At 46.9% G+C, this 19,564-nt stretch overlaps 1 long non-coding RNA gene across 1 annotated transcript in view; it reads right to left on the bottom strand.

Moving 5' to 3' along the window:
* Positions 1–14,383: 14,383 nt before the first annotated feature.
* LOC107537541 (uncharacterized) overlaps positions 14,384–19,564 on the bottom strand; it is a 54,198-nt gene continuing 49,017 nt past the window's right edge. Inside the window, exon 3 of the long non-coding RNA XR_001603236.2 lies at positions 14,384–14,403. This is a non-coding gene — a long non-coding RNA (uncharacterized LOC107537541). The remainder of the gene's footprint in view (positions 14,404–19,564) is intronic.

Here is a 19,564-nt window from a genome sequence, read left to right as displayed (position 1 = left end):
AGTTAAGACCAGTAGTTATAAGCTACGAAGTGACAAGTTTTGGCTTAACTTGCAGTCAGCACCAAGCAACCAGTAGCACAAATGCAAATTAATTAGGGTCTGCAGTTAATTAAAGGTGTACTTTCTGGGCAAAGAGGGAATGAACAGCCTTATGAGATACATAGTGACTCACTCCACCGTGGCTGCAGGTATTCTAGCAGAGCTGAGCAGCCAGTTGTTAGGAATGTGGACATTGTAAAGGGAGTTCACGCCCAGAGGCACAGTGGATTAGATGCTGGGCCAGGTCCCTTTGAACCCAGAGACTCTGAGCCTTTATGATTTTACAGCAGCTCTCTGCTCTCACTGGGGCCCAGGCTGCCAGGAAGAAAGAAGGTACAAAAAGATTGTAAAAGTCTGAGCGTGCAATGATTAAACCCAGGCACGGATGTGGCTTGGGAGATGGAGAGGAAGGAATGCATTTTTAAAAAGCTTTTGGAGGCTTAAGTAATCAGTCTTTGGCAGCAGCTCGAATTTGGAGAGTATTTATTAGGTGCCTACTGAGACCATTGACCCAGGAGCCACAGGCCAAATAAATGTAAGATGGACACCTGTCCCTAGGGCAAGAGCAGCACCCACTTGATGAAGTACCTTCAATACAGTGCAGACAGGAAGGGGTCGAAGAGGGCCTGATGCATCAACGGTTTTGGTCTGGTTTTTGAGGAAGTAGGCTTGTAAAGATGGCCAGATGTAGTTAAGAGAAGAGGAAAGGGCACTGTGGAAAGAGGAGACCATGTGACAGCTGAGGGGTGGGAGAGGGGAGGAAGTATTTTCTGTTGAAACAATGCAGTGAACACGAGTCAGGTTTGTGTGGAAAACGATAGGAAACAGTCTGGATCCGGTTAAGTGGCCCAGAGGCCAAGGCTAGGCTTGCAGCAAAGATTGCAAAGGAGCAAACTACCAATGTTTCATTGCTGTCACGTTCAATTTGGATGTGGTAACAAACTCTCCAGAGAGGATCCTGGTAGCCCAGAAGTGGAAAAGCACTTTTTAAACAAAACCTCAAAAGTGAGAGGCAAAAGGCCAAAGCTTATGGATTGGAATACATCAGAATTGAAGGGCTCTATTCAGAGGACAAGGTTATCGGACAGATGGCAGATTGGGAGAAGATGCTGGCACTGTCAGCACTATTACAGACCAGCATCCAGAATATGCAAGAACCCTACAAGTCAATGGAAAGGTTCAAAGTCGCCTCCCCTCCGTGAGCAAAAGATCAGAAGAGGCAAGTCTCAGAAGGAGAGACCCTCCTGGATGTGAAGAGACGTTCAAACTCATCAGTAACTAGTGAAACACATATTAAAATAACAATGAGATGGCCATTTACACCTGTCTGATTGGCAAAAATAGGAAGCTGGATAATGCCAAGTGGTGACCATGACTTGGAGATTCTTATTCAGGTCTCTATGGTGGCTATCTCTGGCTGCAGACTAGGTCCTTGAACTTGGTTCTCAGCCTGAGATCCTCAGCTCCAAGGGCTCACCACTGTCCCACCCTCAACATTGAACATGTAATTTTGTAGTTGCCCATGTATATTTTTCTGAGAAGAAAGGTCAATGCTTTCATAGGATTCTCAAAGCGTATCAGCTTGAAAACTCTTAAGAATCTCAGCTCTAGATGGAATTAAATTGATTAACCAAACTTGACTGGATGAGTTGCTTAACTAGTTCAAACAACATGCCCAATACTTCTTATACTATCTGCATTTCTTTGCTCTTCCCATAGGGACCAGGTCAATGCTTTCCTGAAAAATGCAATGTTATGTTTAATGACATTCCTTGATCTACTAGTTTGGTAGCTCTATACATTAAAAAAATTTTTTTCGGTGTCATGACTTCAACTTTATAGCCCATAATAGGCTCCTTGTGGTGCCACTTTCTTTACTAATGCTCATAAATCATCTGTTCAATATTCAGGTCTGGGCTTGCATTAGTAATTGATATTATGCTTAAGAGTTCTTTTTATTTTGCTCTCAGAAGCAGAGGTTTGGGTTAATCACACTCCTCACACACTTCATCATTGGTTTCTACAGAGCCCCACCTCACTCATTCATTCATTTATTCATGCATGCACTGATTTGTTTGGTTTCCATTCCCCACTTTTTTCCCCCTTCCCCTCACAGGCACCCATTCTAATGTGATGTATGTTGTTATTAGCACGTGTGCTACTAACATGTGGTGTTTCATAGGCACGTAGTATTAAATGCACACAAGGTCCCATAGCCCTCATTGTGTCCTGCTTTCTTGATTAGGCTCAATCCCCAGTAGGGTGCATGCAGAAGGCAGCTAATCAATGACTCTCATCACTGATGTTTCTATCTCTCCCTCTCCCTTCCTCTTTCTGAAATTAATAAAGACATATTAAAATACACACACACACACACACACACACACACACACACACACACACACATATATATATATATATGTTTCCCTAGTCAGTGTGGCTAAGTGGTTAGAGCATCAGCAGGTGCACCAAAGGGTTACAGGTTTGATTCTCAGTCAAGGGCACCTACTTGGTTTGATTACTGGCCCCTACTGGGCAAGTGTGGGAGGCAACCAATCGATGTGTCTCTCTCACATCAAAGTTTCTCTCTCTCCCCCTCCCCCTGACTCTACTCTTTCTAAAGAATCAATGGGAAAAATATCCTCAGGTGAGGATTAATCAAAAAATAATAAAATTAAATAAAATTAAAATAAAATGTTTTTACTGATTTCAGATTGAGGAAGGTAGAAGAAGAGAGGGATAGAAATATCTATGAGAGAGAAACATCATGGATTGGCTGCCTCCTGCATGCCCCCTAGTGGGGATTGAGAGGGAAACCAGGGCATGTGCCCTGACCAGGAATTGAATAGGTGACCTCATGGTGTAGGGGATGATGCCCGACTAACAGTCACACGGGTGGGGGAGGGGGGGCAGAATTACTCTTGATTCCTCCCTTTTCCCAATACCCCTTTACATACCCAACATTTTGACTCTCCCAACCAAACATCTTTCCGTCCATATGTGGACTTACCACCCTGGCCTAGGTCACCATTATCCATCCTTGAGCCACCGCGGTCACCGCTTCACTGGTCTCCAGTGAGGCCTCCTTCCCTGGGTGGGTCAGATGATTGTACAGTTACCACACCTCCTGCCCCATCAACGTTGGACTGTGCTTGTGATTCGTGTGACTCGCTGGGCCCATGGATGTGAGCAGCAGCTTCAGTGTGAGTGCAGGGAAGGCTTGGCCCCTGTGCTGGTCTCTGCTGGGAGGGCACTGTGTCCCTGTGTCTCATCAGAACCACCTCCTTCTGCTTGGACAGGAGTGGGAAAGAGCTGGAGCAGAGCATCTTTCTGGGCCCTAATTTTTTCCTCCTGAAAACATGGGGGTTCCTTTGAAATGACCTCTAAAGCCCTCTCTGCAATGCTGAGTGTGCTTCACACCCGAGACAACCAAGTCAGGGTTTGGGGAGGAAGTGGCTGGAGGCCATTAGGTGCTAGGTGTACCTTTCACTGAGAAACAGAACAGCTGCAAGCCCTGAAGAGAAATGAAAAGTACTGAGGGGCCCAGCATACCTGGTAATACTGACTTATTCTGGGTGGTCAGGACCCTTCCAGGTGCTGCAGGCAGAAAAGTGGCTCTGACCTGAGAAGATTTGGGTTCTGGGCTCCGCTGGGTAATTTAGCACATTCTTCTGATCTTCAGTTTCTTTATTTATAAAATAGGGTTGATATTGCTAATTTCACTGGGAAGACTAAATAACAAAAATAATAGCTAACATTTACTGAGTGCTTAGTACAGGCCAGACACTGCTAAATTATTTACGTATATTATCTTAATTCTTACAGTAATCCTGTAAGTTTGGAATTGCTGTATTATTACCTCTAGTTGGTAGATGAGGAAGCAGAGGCAGCTTGCCCAGGGCCCCACATTGAGGAGGTCACAATCTGCATGACTCCTGTCGCTGTCCTCCTAAGCAGGAAACCCCCCTGCTTCTCTATCCACTTCTGTGATGGAACCAGCAGTGCCAGGCGTGGACACACCTCCATCAATATTCATTCCCTCCATCCTGTCTACATCTCGGCAGTGCGTGCACTGGGTCCTCTAGAGACAGGCTTTTCTGCATACCATAAAATAAGGCTGGCGGGCAACTGCCTTGGCTTTTTTTGCCCTCGGAACTATTTTGCCCTGAGCTCCGGGTTGGGTGTGTATGCATGTGTGTGTTGAACTTCTAAGAGTTCTCTGTTGCCAGTTGCTTCTCTGACCCCAGATCTTGCATATGGAGCGTGTAGTGTTGCTTGTGCAAAACCAGCTTGGGAAAGGCCTATGGGATAGAGGGATAAAAGGAGCTGGCTGGATGTGAATCATTCTGATAGGTCTGGCAAGGGTAAGTCAGAGCAAAGTGAGGCCATGGGCAGAACGATGAAAACAACTTTTGAAACATGCAGTCTGTGGGCTGTGCTGTACACTGTGTTCCTAAGGCTCAGGGACTGGAAGGATCTGATACAAAAAAAATTCTAATTGGGCTTTTAAAAAGTAACTTGGGTAGAATCAAGACTAGAAATAAACATAAATAACTTTGCTGAAATATTTTATTGATTATTCTAAAAGTTCATTATCCAAAGTGTTTCATCTTTTTATTTTGAAAACTCCTAGGAAACTATAAGATCCTCTGATTCTTTTTTTCCCACCAGACTCTTGCACATAATCATGAGATCTGTGAGCTGGAAGGAGCTGTGGAAGTCATCCAATTCAGTCCCTTTCCATTCTAGTGAGAAAACTAAGCCCAGAGATGTGAAGGCTTGGCCAAAGGCACACAACAAGTTCAAGGAACCCAATCTCTACACATATTTAAGAATTGCCTTTCAGCCCGTCAGGGCTGGCTCAGTGGTTAAGCATCGACCTAGGATTCAGACGGTCAGGGTTCGATTCCTGGTCAGGGCACATGCCCGGGTTGCGGGCTGCAGCCAATCGATGATTCTCTCATCATTGATGTTTCTGTCTCTCTCTCTCCCTCTCCTTTCCTCTCTCTGAAATCGATAAAGATATATTTAAAAAAAAAAAAAAAAAAAAAAAAGAATTGCCTTTCAGGTCAGAAAAATTTTAAACATCAAATTAACCCAACACCTTCCTCCCCCAAACTCATATTTCTTTTACAAGCTGGTTACCTCTGTGCTTGAATGTGTGCGGTCTGGGAGCTAACTAGCCCTCAGAAGGCCTGTCCATCTTTAAGGAGCTCTGAGTATTAAAAAAAAGTCTTTTTATTGATCAAAATTTGATCTTGTGTGGCTCCCACTTGTATCACTATTTCTTATTTGCCTGCTGCTAGAATCTAGCAAATTCAGAGTCTGATGTTTCTGTGAATTTGATCTTGCCTCTGGACTAAATGCAAGGCCTAGAGGAGGTGATGAAAAACACACCAACTTAATTCCAATGCCTACAGATGCCAGTACATGTCCCTGCTGAGAATGACCTCTGAAAACAGCATCACCACCTGAGCTCACCCCCAGTGTCTGCTGAGGATGACATTTTCCTAAACCTGGGCAGAAGGTACAATGCAAGAAGAGAATTGTCTCTGCCCTCCCCATCTGCTGCCTTCAGGGGCTCACAGCTCCTAACAGAGCCCCCCAAGAGAGTCGCCCTAAAAGAGCTCTTCTTGTATGGCCACAAGCTCGGAATCCACCCAACCCATACATCACAGCCAGCAGAAGGCTAACACACTCCTCAGAGAGTCCGTGCCTCACTCAAGCTCAAGAACTCTTGTCACGGTCTTGACAGTTCATGCTTTCAAACCAGATCAGAACCCCATGAGGTGCCGAAGCCACGCTCACCTTCTCCAGGCAGCAACACTGAGCAGCCAGAACTCACACAGAGGTCCTAGCCAGCTGTCAGGCACATTAAGAAGCAAATCCAGGTGGAAGGGCTCAGGATTGTGGGGAGGAGGAAAGTCATCATTAAGTAGACCATACCTTAAAAAAGTCACCATTTATTGACTCCTGGGTGTTAGTCTCTATGCTAAGCATCTTATATGCTGTCTCATTAAATTGCAATTAATCTTCACTAGAACCTAATAAGGAAGCTATTGTCACATGACTTTACTGAGAGGAAACTGAGGCATGGGGAAGTGGAATCATGAGTAAAGGTCACATAACTGGTAAATTATTGAAATAGAATTCAAGCCTAGATTCTCCAAATTAAGTCTGTGAGCCACTTTTCCCCTCCCCACGTACCCCCCCCCCCCCCCGGGGAACACTGTGGCCTGGAAGCTCCCAGGTCTTTAGCGTCGGGCCATCTCTCCCTCCCAGCCTGAGTGTCCGCTGATGCAGCAGCTGTGACTCAGTTATGGAGCAGAACATCAAGTCCACTGGCAGACTGACCTCATTCCCTCTCTCAGCACCAAGTGGCCCGTCATTGGTCAGAAGGAGCAAAAGATCTGATCTAGGACTCAAGTCATGTCTAGAACCTCTAAGGACTTTAAGGGCCTCCCAGACAAATGCTTCTGGAGGGCTCCTCAACCAACCACTGAAGCGCTAGGAACTGTGGTGGGGCTGCCTCCAGCAGAAATCCCACTGCATGTGTAAGCCACTTCTTGAGCTTGGATGACCCGAGACTGGCACCCAAAGTGATGTCAGCCCATCCAGGGCAGCAGCGGGCAGTGGCTCCACTTGCCTGGGGCAAGACTGCATTTGGAAGTTAGCCCACGCTCAGGACACTCCCCTGGTTGCCCTGCTTTAAACCTTCAGCTTTACTCTTTATTGCCAACAAATGGGAGTCTGAATGCCTTAGCACAGGACACATGGCCTTTTTACAACCTCCTTTACTAGCCTTGATTTTTATCTGACTCACACACTCTCCCTTCTCTCCTAACACTACACCCTTCAATCTCCAGGACCCTCTAAGTTCTCCCATGATCTGAGCCTCAGCACTCGCTGCTCCCTCTTTATAGAATGCAACGTTCCCTTCTGTGCCTCATGGACCCCACTTACTCTTCCAGACATACCTCAAACATCCCCTCTTCTTCAGAACCATCTCTAGTCCCCAAATACATAAGATATTTCCTCTTATGTATCACATAGTCAGTTATTCAAACATTATTATATTAATGGATGTACTGGACTTGGATTATGCATTATGCATATCTTCCCTATTAGACCCTAACTTCTTAAGGTGGCAGTAATGACAATAACAACATATGGTACCTGTGGTGCCATATGACTTGGTAGAACAGCCTCATGGTTATTAGTAAAGCACCACTGTATCTATTCACGAGGTGTCAGGCTCTCCCCAGTATCTCGCCTTGGTTATGCTTATGGTCCTCATTTCCTATCTTTGAGCTTCTAAGTCCATGCTTAGAGAATTCCCATCTGTTCCTGAAGTTTGATCAATCCTGCAGTTGTCGCTTTTCTCCTTGCTAGTCTTTCTCCTCTTTCTCCTGCTTTCGATGAAGTTACCATTTTGCTCTCCTGGCCAATCCGATCTCTCATCCAATGTTCAATTACCATTTCTACATCTCTTAGACTTCCAACACACAATTCTGCCATTTTAATTGCTTACAACTTTTAAAATCTAAAAATGCATACAATTCTTCCAAAGAATTACTACTAGTTATGACATACTAATATCAAAATTTTAATCATTGCCAATATGAACATTGATTCTTGAATGTGATTGGCTAGCATGGTCATACCCAGCTGGTCCTGGGGAGACAGCTTAGGTGTCATGGGAGCAGGTATTGTAATTAGTATCAGATTCCGTAGAGATGTAGATATGTCCTGCAGGTGTGGTGTTGACAGAGTTCTTCCATGGGCTGCGAGTGTCCACCTAAGATCTTTATATGCATATTAGCAGCTGAGCCTCAAGATAAGCTCTGAGGAAGCCATCACACCAGGAAGTCAGAAAGGTTGTCTGAATACTCTGACCCCTGTCTTTACCCCAGAGCTCAACATGGTGTTTCTTTAATAGGTCGTTCTCTATAAATGTTTGAAGAATGAATGACTGAGTAGAGTAAATGAACAGATGGCAATGTCATCAGTGTCTTCAAGACATGCCCTCCCCGGGAACTGAGGGAAATAGAGCTTTCCCAGGATGTAGGAGGGTAGTGATGGTGATGATGGTAGGTTGACAGGATCACGGTGTGGGAATATTTGGATAACCCCACCCTTCCCAGACCCTGAAGAGATGTGGTTCTAAAGCAGGTGCTTGAGCACTTCTATTGAGATGTGGGAAGGTGGAACTAGAAATTCTATTTATAATTTTTTTTTAAGAATAAGAACTTGGTCTGAATTCTGAAACTGGGCATGAAGAGCAAGTCCAGGTTCCCCAAAGGCTCGAAGCCCTGGGACTGCCGGCCACATGAACCCAAACTGGAAGAGCAGAACTCATCAGAAGACTCAAATTTAACCCAACGAACCCACACACAGAAATGCACATGCTTTCCTGTCAAATATCCGTTAATAATAAACACACTCACTTGTTTGAGAGAATATGCCCCCTCAAAGGACAACTGTGTCTGTTACACAGAAATAAATGGTCAGCTGTAAAAATTCATAACCCTGGTGGTGAGTGAGTTTTGAGAGTTTAATGATTATTTTCTATTTCCTATCACCAATAACATTTTTCTTATCTTATGAGATGTAATTATATCCAACACACATTGTTAGCTTTCAGTTGGCATCCACATCATCAATAGCTGGAATTGGCAGGCGTCAGGGAGGCCTGGCACTAGGAAAGAAAGTGAGTAAAAGAGAAAAGGAAAAAGAATGTCACAGCTTCTGCTTACTTGTTTGTTTTTCAATTACAGTTTACTTTAAATATTATTATTATTTAAAAATATATATCTTTATTTATTTCAGAGAGAGGAAGGGAGAGAGAGAGAGATGGAAACATCACTGAGAGAGTCATTGATTGGCTGCCTCCTGCACGCCCCTGACTGGAGATCAAGCCTACAACCCGGGCATGTGCCCTGACCTGGAATTCTAGGTTGATGCTCAATCACTGAGCCATGCCCAGCCTGGCTAAATATTATTCTATATTAGTTTCAGGTGTACAGCATAGTGGTTAGACAATTATTTACTTTACACAGTGATCCCCCAATATTTCCAGTACCCACCTGGCACCAAACAAAGTTATTGCAATATTATTGACTATATTCCCTATCACAATAGTCATGGGGATGGAAAGTCGCAGCTTTTAAAACCTAAAGAATTGTACACTATCCTCCAGGTCAGCTTCTCCTTTTGGGAAGCCTGGTTAGAGTGGCCCTGTGTGGTATTACCGAGTATGATCAGCAGAGGGCAGCTTCTTCTTGTTTAAGGTGGAAAGCCCAGCACCAGGAACTGTGCTTTTCCCAGAAAATGCAGGTTTGAAGGAAGCTTGCCTGAGCAGAGACCTTCCCACCACCAATTGTAAATAAATCTCCTCTTAGCCTTTGCCTCTGTTGACCCTTATCATTTATGATTCAGCTCCTGCTGGAGCTCACTGAGGTTTGTACATGGGGCGGGGTGCTCCGAGGGAGCTGTCTTTGTGGGGCAAAGGTCCCTGGACAGGGGAAGGGGAGCCCAGAGGCCATCAAGCAGCCGGGGGGGGGGGGGGGGGGGGGGGGGGGGGGGCATCATGATAGCATGGCATTCATCCCCTCCATAGGGGAGCCATGCCTAGGGCAAGACTGCAGGGCTCCACTCCTCCCACATCCTTCCGCCCACACTTTCCTCCATATGTCTGCTTTTTCCTGACTGGCCGATGTCCTCAATGTCCTTGCTGCCACCAGCACCTGGGCCTGACAGAGCCAGCGGGTGGGGTCTTTTGGCTACCCTTTCTTTTTCCCTTCTCCTATCCTGTAGCTCTCTCCCCCAGTGGGAACGTATTTGCCATGATTCTGCTTCTCTTCCTTGGTCACCTGAAGCAGGTTGGTGTGCCACACATGGCTGTCACTTGTCCAGGCCACAGCGTGGTGCAGGCAGTTTGGCCATTAGGCTTATGTGTGAGCTTCACAGGCCCCCTGGCTCCCCCTGTCCTTAGTGTTCCTGCGGCCCCTGCCTCTGCTGGCTGCCTGAGCTGAAGGTTTCCCCTCTTTACATTTCGTCACTCTTGGGACAGGTCCTGGTGCGGGCGCATGGCCTGGTGGTTCCAGGCTGGCGTTAATGTCCTGGGGAGTAACTGGCCCTCATCTTCCCTCTGAGCAGAAATTCAGAACTCACAGGCTGTTTAATTGGGACCATCTGTCCTGCATGCCTGTGAGGCTCCAGCTGCTTTCTGTCCTTGGAGAGCCTGTCCCTGAGTGGCTGCCTTTCTCCTTCAGCCTGGTGACGTAGCTCAGGACCAGCAATCACAGGCCAAAACAAGCACCCTTGCCCACCTGGAGGGCAGCCTGACTCTGTACTGTAGGCGTCACCAGACAACTGAGATTATTGTCAAAGAGGTTAACTAACCTCCTTGATCATTCGGTTATAAGTGGTGTGACTGGACCTACGCCTTTCTTGGCTCCAGATCCTGGGTTTGCCGCTCCATACTTACTGTTCATCTCTGCTGGGTTATTCAATGTCTTAGGTTGGCTTGTCCTCTTTAAAAAAAAAAAAAAAAAAAAAAAGGAAGAGTGGGAGAAAATAGGAAATACCAAGGTTGTTATGAAGCCAGAAATCTAAAAATAGCTTCTGTAAAGAGCAGCAGACTCGATTGTGGTTTCTCTTTATCTTGAAAAAGCAGCAGCTAATGACCAAAACAGATGCGCTTTATCCAGGCCAGTAACAAGCCACTGAGCGGGCTGGCAGTGTGGACACCCAGGGATCACACAGCCTCCTGAAGGACAGTGCTCCTGCAGGCCAGGGAGGTGTGTCCCAGTGGCCGCTTCCCGTTACAGGAGGGAGGGGAGGGGTCACCGCAGCATCCTGGGCTCCCCTGAGGGCCCAGCTTCCCTGGTGTCAGCAGAGAGGTACACCAATAAGGTTATTTGAAAGTAGTGATCACAAGAAACTCCAGTTGATCCCCCCAGGAAGCCAGTCATTGGCCACATTCCCCCTTAAGATCTTATAACAATGGGGGGAAAAATTTCATGACATTTCTAGGTGCATTTACTGTGCTAAGTGCTTCACCTGCATCATTTTGTTGAATTGTCACAGCTCTGTAAGACTCCCCATTTTACAGCATGGAAACAGAGGCTCTAAGAAGTTAAGTAACCTCCCAAGATTTTCAAGGCTAGTGAGTTACAGAAGCTGAATTTAAACCCAGATACAACTGTCTTTCAAACCTCTGTGCTAGGCTGCTTTAGCTGGAAAACGATGCTACAGTTAAAATAAATGACCGTGAGCTCAGCCACGCAGAAAGAATTTCCTGATCTAGAAGGCAGTCAGGCCTCAGAGCTGCTCCTAAAGGAAGACCCCAAACCACCCTGAGACATGGTTAGGCCCCCGGGAGAAGAAAGACTTTGGATGGCCTTTGCCCTTTCAGCTGTGCACCTGCCCTCCCAACAAATGTTTGTGTATCTACTATATGCCATGAACAGCTGTGAACAAGACCAAGCCACAACTCTGATGAATTTGTGCTCTAGAAAGAGAGGAGCAGATAATAAATTAGTGAATAAATGAACAAGATAAATCAGGAAGGGAGAGATGCTGTGAAAACAAGGTGACATGACCGAGAGCACCAGGCAGGAGGGTCCGCCATGACTCTGGTGGAGCAGCACGGCCTTTGGGGGAAGTGGTTGGCACTGAATCTGAATTTATTGTTCACAATGTCACTTAGAAAAATGTCTACCATCTGGGAGCACCTCCTTCCCAGCCAAAGGACCAGCAAAGACCCCAGGTGGGAATGGCCGTGAAACTGGGGAGCAAAGTGATCAAGTAGTGTTTTTAGGAGGCTACTCTGGCTGCTGCCTGGAGGGAGGACGAGACACCATCTGGAGAGAGGCCGAGACATGGTCTGGGTGAGTGATAACTCGGGAGAGAAGCTGGTCCGAGCCTTCTCTCCAGCCCAGGCTCTGGGTACCGCCGATGGTCTGACCCCTCTGCCTGCCTCCTGCACTTGGAGGGAAAGCCAGACAGTCACTCGTGGGTCCCTAACACTCACAGGAGTTGACACACTTGGGAGAGACATTGGAGAGAGAGCCAGCCAGGACATGCTAACTTGATTTGGGTTGAGGGATGAGGGAGGAGAGGTTTAAGAGTGCCTATGAGTTTTTGGCTTAAACAGGCAGATGACTAGATGACCTTTTCCGGAGACAGGGAGGACGGGGGGGGGGGGGGGGGGGGGGAAGGGAAAGGGAAGCACCCATTTGGAGGAAAATCAAGAGTTCTGTTTATTACGTTTTCGAGGCCTGGAGGGAGACCCCCAGCAGAGATGTCAAGTAGACAGCTGAAGAAACTACTCAAGCAGAGATGGATAGGGACTACAGACTGTCACCTGCAGTGACCTAGTGGCTCTGAAAAGACTGCTCTCCTCCCACCTCCCCTCTCCCCACTAGCCCTGCTGCCCTCTACCTTCAGCCCTATCCCCCTCTCTGCTCAGCCCTCTCTCCCTGTGACAGCGCAAGTTACACTAGGGCACCGGGCAACTCCAAACTGCTTTCTCCCTTGAAGCTTAATTAAAAAGTAATTAATTTTTTAAAAAGCCATTGGCTCAGTTATAGAAGAACCGACCTAATTAGGGAGACATTATCCAGCAAAAATGACTGTGCTATAACAGGTCTCCTTCCCGTTGCTCCTGTTTGGGGCCCTCCCTTAATGAAACAGTAAAAAAGCCAGATGACATTAATATGAGCATTGACAACAAATCAGGCCTGTGCCAAGAACTTCATATGCTTTCTCTCATCTTCCGTTCCCAATGGCTTTAGATGGTTGGTAAGTACCATTTTCCCCATTTTTCAGGTGAGGTCGCCAAGGCCTGGACATTTTAGTGAAAAGCTAACCCAACGTCTCACAGATAATAAGGGACAGATGGGATTCAAACCCACATCTGAAATCCACAGTATGAGGGTCTTCCCACTCAGATCTGAGCAGCCCAGAGCCTCTGGAGCAGCCCCAGAGAGATGAGCGTGGCCCAAAAAGAATGAGGCCTTTACCTCAACTTCTGTTCCCAGTCTGTCCGTCTCAGCTGTGGCCACCAACACACAGAGAAACTCATTTTCCCAAATGCAGGCCATGCTGTCTGGGAACTCCAGGACCAGGTGCTCCTTCTGCATCTCAGCCCCGCCCATGGTCCAGGAGGTGGGAGAGGCTGGGAAGGCAGGAAGTGGGGGTCCAGGAGGGAGCGGGAAAGAGCAGAGAGCAGAGAGCAGAGCCCTGGGCACTGCCCCCAGGCACACCTCCCTGCCCTCCTCCACCTTCCTCCCAGACCCCAAGTGGGAGACAACAGGAAGACTTAGGGTGGTGAGGAGATACAGAGCCTCCAACCGGAGGCCATAAACTTCTCTGTCTCGTACTAGCTGATGGCCCAAGTCAGAACACATACCCACTCTGAGCCTCAGGTTTCCCAGCTGTATAATGGGAACACCTGTCTTTGTAGTATTATTTTGAGATCGGTAATAATGAATGTTAAGATGCTGCCAGGCAGATCTCAGGCCCTCAAAAAATGGGTTGTAGTTACAACAGTGAATTCTGGAGCCAGGCACTTAGGTTCTGATTTCAGTAAGTTACTTCATACACTTACACTTGGTTTACTAAATGTGCACTCACTAAATATAGAATGACAATAACCACAGGGTTGCTGTAAGGATTACATAGTGATACATACAAATAGTTTAGCATGAAGTCCGGCAATCAGCTTTGGCTATTATCACTTTAATCATTTTTTAAAGTTACTGAAAGACTTCAATGCAATAACTCCTCAATAGCAATAAACACACTGTTACCCATGCTTTGTTTTCTAAATATCATTCCCTACTAGAAGTCCTTAAAGAAATAGCCCGTTCCAGATTGAGGACAAGGAGAGCACCAGGTGAGCCTAGAACATTTTTCCGTTCTAGAAAGCAAAGAAGCGCTCAACCCAAGCAGATATGTCAACAGTACACAGGAGCCAGCTTGAAGGAGCTCCCACTGACCAAGTTTGGGACATTGAGGCCATCAAAAATAAAAATGATGGTAATAGATTGTAATGCAATGAATAAATACTCCATAAATCCTTGGTAATACCTAAAACAAAGTGAAGAAATTGAATTGTGCAGCCCACTAATGTAAAAATTGACTCAGGAAAGAATCATCAATGGATGCTAAGACCATTGCTGAAGGATGGGGAATAGAATATTCACATCATCTTAAGTCACACGCCCCAAGTTTCTTATGAACTACAAAATATAAAAGATGCCCTTTACATGAAAAGACTTGGTTGCCACTACTTACCAAAGTTAGCATGACCAACAGTGGGGTTAGGTATCATTCTGTACTTCCTGGGGGAGTTCTCTGAGAGGAGAGAGAGAGGGAGAAAATGTGGCAAAATGTTAATTGATGAATCCAGTGAACAATATATTCATGGTACTATTCTTAAAACTTCTCTGTAGGCTTCCAATTTTTCAAAATGTGTGTGTGTGTGTGTGTGTGTGTGTGTGTGTGTGTGTGTGTGTGTGTGTGTTTGTGTGTGTGTGTGTGATGGAAGTGGGAGGAACATTGGGGTTGGGTGGAGGCTGTGGTGGGCTTGACTCTCCCTGGCAGGAGTCAAGGGACAAGAATTCAATTGGACAAGCATTTCCAGACAGGAGAGGTCAAGCCTCACTTCTCACTACTTAGGAGGGAACTTTCCATAGTGCTTTCAAGTGCAGTTTCCACAGAGGAGAAGCAGGAGAGTCTTCAGGGCTGAAGGTTAAGAGGTAGGTGAAGGGACAGGCCTGAGGCTGGCAGCTGGGTGCACATGGTATAGGCAGAGCTGATGCAGATGATCAGGTATGTGCTCAGCCTTCTGATTTGATGGCACTAGAGCTGTAGACCTTCGCATTCAGATAGGATCACCATCCCTTCTCTTGTCTCTGCTCAGAGCTCCTGTTCTACCACTAGAGTCTTGAATGGTCTCTGTCACTCACATCAACTACTTCTTCTACTTTCTCTCCTGAAACTGGCTCCTAAGTTTCATGTTACTCTTTTTCCCTTCTTCCTTAGGCTGCACCTTCTTGGTCTCCTTTGCTCAATGCTCTTATCCAAACTGTTCCCCAAATCTTAACATTTCCCAAGGATCAGACCTGTGGGTGCCCTTACCTCACGCTAGTCAGTCTCCTGGGCAATTTCATATTTACACAGACCCCTATGTGTTGTCTACCCCCAAATCTGTGTCTTTGGTCCCAATCAGTGTCCCAATATCCAGGCATGGGTTCTCAAATCTCTGATGGACACCTCCACCTTCACATCCTCTAGGCACCTTAAGCCCAGCAAACCCCAGATTAGTGAGGCATGTTGCCCATCCCATACCCTGAACTTGCTCTTCTCCTTTGTCTTTTCCAGGTTAACAGTGACTCTATCCAGCTGGTCTTTTGAAACCTAGACATCACCCTGACTCCTCTGCCTCACCATTTCCTAAGTCCCACCAGCCACTCAAATCCTGGGATTCTACCTCCTAAGTACCTGTCACATCTGCCCCTCCTTGCTTTGCCCACTGCTTAGGTCAGAGTCTTAACAGTCTCCGCATGGATTACTGAAACAATTTTCCATGGGATCTCCACACTTTCGCTCCCACTTCCTCCAAAAGAATTCCCATGTGCCCACACAATGATCTTAGAATACAAACCTGACCCTGCACTTTGCTGTGGAGCCCAAGGTCCCTCTATACTTAGCTTCAGGCTCTGGTATTTTCCTCATTCTGGTCATAATGAACTTTTCTCAGAACTCCAATGTGACTGTGTGATTCATAATAAAGAATATATAATTGGTCTTCATCCTGTTACTGGCAGAGTTCTTAAACCCTCTGAATTTCCTCATCAAGAGGAAAGCTATAAAGGTGCCTTTGTTATGTTAATGGATGACTTTAGGAAAGCCCCAAAGTCACCTAAGGGTGAGGGCTGGTCACCAGAGGAACCAACCATGTGATTAGAGGGTTGAAACTATTTTCCCACTCCCTGATTTCCAGGGAGGGGAGAGGGAACTCGAGTTGACTCAGTCACCAATGGCCCATGATTTAATCAATCATGCCTATGCACTGGAGCCTCCATAAAATCCCAAAAGGATGAAGTTTGAAGAAATCCTGCTTTGGGGAACCAGAACATATATATGCCCTCATGTTGGGCCCCAAACTCCATAGGAACAGAAGCTTCATTGTATCTCTTCATCTGGCTGTTAATTCAAATCCTTTACTATCTTTTATAATAAACCAGTAATCTAGTTAGTAAAAATTTTCCTGAGTTCTGAGAGCTGCTCTAGCAAATTAATGGAACACAATGAGGGCATCATGGGAACCTCTGATTCATAGCCCAGGTAACAACATGGACTTGTATTTGTTGTCTGAAGCAGAAGGCGGTCTTGTGGAACTGAGTCCTCTGTCAGAATCTGACATGTCTCTGGGTAGATAGTGTCAGACCTGAGTTGGATTGTAGGACACCCAGCTGGTATTGGTGTCCCAAATGCTCCCTGCCCTCTCCCACCTCCTGCCTCTACCCTGTTCCCCTCTGTCCATAGGGCTCATGACCTCAAGGATGCCTGGCCATCCTCCCAGACTCAACACACTTCTTGCCTGACCTCATCAAAACCAGAGGCCACTTCCTCTCAGTGATCCCACAGCACCTTGGGTGTAATTCTAGTACATTCTATACTGCACTGTACTGAAAGATTTTACTCTATGTCTGCTTCCCTCACTGGGCTCACTAGAAGCAGGGTCAATATCTGACTCACTGTCTCTCTCCATCATTGTGTTTGACTTCGTAAATATGTGATTGTTTCAAGAAATCAATCTGAAAAAATGTTGGAGTCATAAAACATTTAGAGCTGAAAGGAAACCCACAGAATGCCCACTGAAACACCCTCTCTTTCACCTGAAGAAACTGAGAACCTGAGAGGTAAGTGCTGGCCCCAAGTGAAAGCTTATTGTTACTTGAACTGAGATAATCTTTCCCTTTAGTCTGTGTCAAATCAGATGTAGATAAATAAAAGAATGTGTGAGTGTGGAGAGGTGAGGGAACCATACACCTGGACACCTCCTAGTTCGGAGAGACGTGACTATAGTCTCCTCACGGTCCTTGTTTGTTAAGAGTCCTGATTTGCACTCAGTCAGACTTCTGGCCTGGCCCAATCTCCTTCACACCTTGGCTTCTGGCTGGTAGTAGGCTAGTGTGTGTGATGACACATTTGCTGGCACGTGAAATCCTTTCCCAGGCTCACAGGGCATCTTGAGGGCAGATGCTCATTCTGATTACTGTCTTATACCCTCTCAGCCTCATCAGGGTTATAAAGTCATTTGGTATCTCAGGCAACCTGAAAGCAACTCCCTGGACATTTTAACCCAAAAAAAGACAGTTCCAAAAAAAGGAAAGAGCAATGCTCACCAGCTGCTACTGTCACATCCTCAGAAAGCCAGTGAGTGGCCTTTCGAAGGACTGAGTGACCTCTGTGTATGAACCAGGTTTTTTGGGGTGGAAGGGAAGAACAAAGGGAAGGCCAGCTATGTAAGAACAGATTCTATTGTTCTAGCTATGAAAACAGATTTCTGTGGTCTGAGTGCTCACAGGGGAATCCATCAGCCCAAATGCAGGTTCATCTTGAAATCACTCAGCCAAAGAGCCATGAGGTACAGTCAGTGGCTTCCTGAAATGTTCAGAGAACCCCCACCCCCTCTTCCAGAAGGCAACATCCAGTCTACTGCCCTTGGCACAGAGCCACAAAAGTGCTCTGTAGTTAGCCTGCTTGCAAAGCCTCCTGCATCCCTCCCCTCCCTTTGCAGCAACCTCTTTCTGCAGCTTCTGTGAAACCTTGCCCTTGAATCTGACTGTGAGGTTCCTGTAAGTCCCCAGGCAGAGAACAGCAAAAGCTGTGATTTTATAGGGCCTCCATTTGTAAGACATGGGGCTTTTCCATGCAGGTGTCTTTTCTTCACATGGAAAGGAACAAAGGAAGCTGCCAGGCATGTGTCTCCATGAGTCCTTCAACCCTTCCCCCTGGAGGAGCGTGGCTCTGCTACCCACAGAGCATGGACACAGGCAGAGGGGACAGGAAAAGCGTGTCCCGAGCCCCCAGGGCAAGCAAAGCCCTTAATAAACAGACACATTCTTCACAGCAGACAGTGGCCTGGTGTTTAATATGCTATCAGCACGGGGCGCACAGCTCTCTGCACAGCGCTTGGCGGGAGGCAACAGAGCTGGCATCATGCGTCCCTGCAGGTAGCTCCCAGGTGTGGTGCTGTGAACCGCTGCAGAAAGTCCCTGCATGCTTTCTCACAGAGCCCACATTCCCCAGGCCATGTCCCTGGGGCTCTCGAGTGTTTCCCTTGCTCGAGTTCCCTGATATTCTGCAGGATCTGGAGCCACTGCTCTCTGTGGCTTCTAGGGTCTTCAAGGCCATGTGGCCGGTGCTCATCTCAAGTCCTCTGGCTGGGTGGAGTCCACCCTCCCCTTTGTCTGAGCAGTAAGTTCCCATGGTTTCTGATGCAGCGGCTGTTGTCCTGAGGTGACCACTCAGGTCAAGGGTACAGGCTCTCTTTGGGTCTGTGGAGGACACTGACCCCCATTAGCACAGGAAGCTGAGACCCTGCTGATGAATCAAAGCTTCACCACCAGCCTGAGCCAACGGCTTCCAGGGGTCTCTGGCTTGTTTTCTTCTTTAGTGAACCCCCAACCCCCGAGCTCTGACTTGGCCCTAAGGTGTGGAAGGGTGAAAGCAGAGTAGAAGTGTGGCCAGCACACACTGTTCCTCCCTGGGATGCCGGGCAGGAACCCCCGGCCCCCCTGCAGTCAGTTCCCCCATAGGCAAGGTCCCAGGTTGAATGCTGCTTAACCTTCAATTAAAATCTATAACAGCGGCTTATACCAGACAATCGTTTATATCTCTCTTACATCCAGAGGCTGAAGTGGCCAGTTCCATGCAGTTAATAAGGACCATGAGGGACCCAGGCTATTGCCATCTTGCAGCTCAGCTCTGTGTGATCAGTCCCCAGGGTCTCCTTGGTGTCTCTATCCCAATGTCAGCTATCAGAAAAGAGAAAGGGCAGAAAGGGCACAGCCCTCTTATCAAGGGCCCTTCCTGGAAGTTGTAGCCACCACTTCTGCTTACATTCCATTGGCCAGAACTTGGTCACATGGCCATACCTGGCTGAAAGGAAGGCTGGGAAATATAGTCTCCATTCCACATGGACTGTGCCCAGCAAAAAACTGGGGAAAGTTCTAACAAGAGAGGAGAATGGATAGGAGTCTTTGCCACAGACCTCACCTCCTCATAGGTTTATGAGTTCAAGTGGATACCCACTTTGGGAATCCTTAGTGATCACAGTGATTCCTTTACAGACCTATTTTGATAAAAACATGTGCCACTCCACCTCCTGCCCCCACCAGGCAGTGTTTCTCCAAGTGCAGTCCGCAGTCCACCTGCCTCGGACCTTCTTGAGCTGCTTATTAAAAATGCAGGCCTCTGAACCCAACACCAGCTCATTGGATTT

The sequence above is a fragment of the Miniopterus natalensis genome, chromosome 2, assembly GCF_054644295.1.
Source record: "Miniopterus natalensis isolate mMinNat1 chromosome 2, mMinNat1.hap1, whole genome shotgun sequence".
Lineage (NCBI taxonomy): Eukaryota > Metazoa > Chordata > Mammalia > Chiroptera > Miniopteridae > Miniopterus > Miniopterus natalensis.
The sequence above is the reverse complement of the archived record's forward strand: the minus strand, read 5'-3'. Positions and strand labels throughout refer to the sequence as shown.